Raw genomic sequence first — 1,099 nt, 5'->3', positions numbered from 1 at the left:
CAGTCTGGACTCATCAGACCACATGACCTTCTTCCATTGCTCCACAGTCCGATCTTTATGCTCCCTAACAATTTGAAGCCTTTTTTTTCCAGTTAGCCTCACTGGTTAGTGGTTTTCTTAAGACTACACAGCTGTTCAGTCCCAGTCCCTTGAGTTCCTTCACATTGTGCGTGTGTGGAAATGTTCTTCCTGTCTCTATGAACCACAGCCCTGAGCGCTGCTGGTGTTCTTCTTCCATTTGATTTCACCAAACGTTTAAATGATCATCGATCACGATCATTCAGGATTTATTTCCGGCCACATTTCTTCCTGGAAGACGATGGGTCCCAACTGTCCTTCCAGTTTTTAATAATCGTTGGACAGTTCTTAACCCAGTTTTAGTAGTTTCTTCAATCTCCTGAGATGTTTTCTCCGCTTGATGCCAGTGATTTGACCCTTCTCAAACAGACGGACATCTTTTCACGACCACCATGAGTCTTTGACGTGGTTTAAGAATTGAGAAGCAACTCATTGCACCGGTTGGAGTTAAATAACTTGTTGCAGTTGAAACATAATTGTCCGTGCAGTGATTCTCCAACAGGAGGCTCGGACCTGTTTGATTAGTTAAATCCAGGTGGAGACTTTTTTTGGTGCAGTCAGTGTACGTTCCAACACAATGACTGAACGTGTCTGTTGCATTTCATCAATCACATGAGAGATGCGTTCAAGTGCAGCAGCAGGCAGCAGTTTTAGAGCCTGCGGAGCAGTTGGGGTATAGGCATGTTGCTCAGGGACACGTGACATATAGGCATGGCGGGGAATCAAACCTGTACCTTTTCAGTCTCAAGTTGGCTGCCCTACCTCTGCTCCACAGCTGCCCTATGCAGCCAAACAGTGAGAAAGTAGTGAAGCAGCAGCACTCACCTTTGGGTTCAGTGGAAAAGAGTCGCTGCTGAACTGACAGACTCCGACATGAAGGGAAGTTCGCTGGAGTTCGACTGAAGAGCCAACAGTTCTACAAGACAACAGCAAGAGTTACAGAAAATACAGATCGGTCAAAACAAAAAGAAATACGTCACAAATTTAAAACATATATACTTTTTAAATCCGAAAGCAGTGA

The 1,099-nt window shown here is 44.7% G+C and overlaps 1 protein-coding gene across 1 annotated transcript in view; it reads right to left on the bottom strand.

Moving 5' to 3' along the window:
• Positions 1-1,099, bottom strand: part of afg3l1 (AFG3-like AAA ATPase 1) — a 21,844-nt gene that overhangs the window by 14,178 nt on the left and 6,567 nt on the right. The window lies entirely within an intron of this gene.

Source organism: Nematolebias whitei, chromosome 10 (genome assembly GCF_014905685.2).
Source record: "Nematolebias whitei isolate Nwh7 chromosome 10, NemWhi1, whole genome shotgun sequence".
NCBI classification, from domain to species: Eukaryota; Metazoa; Chordata; class Actinopteri; order Cyprinodontiformes; family Rivulidae; genus Nematolebias; species Nematolebias whitei.
This window is presented reverse-complemented; position numbering and strand designations above follow the sequence as displayed.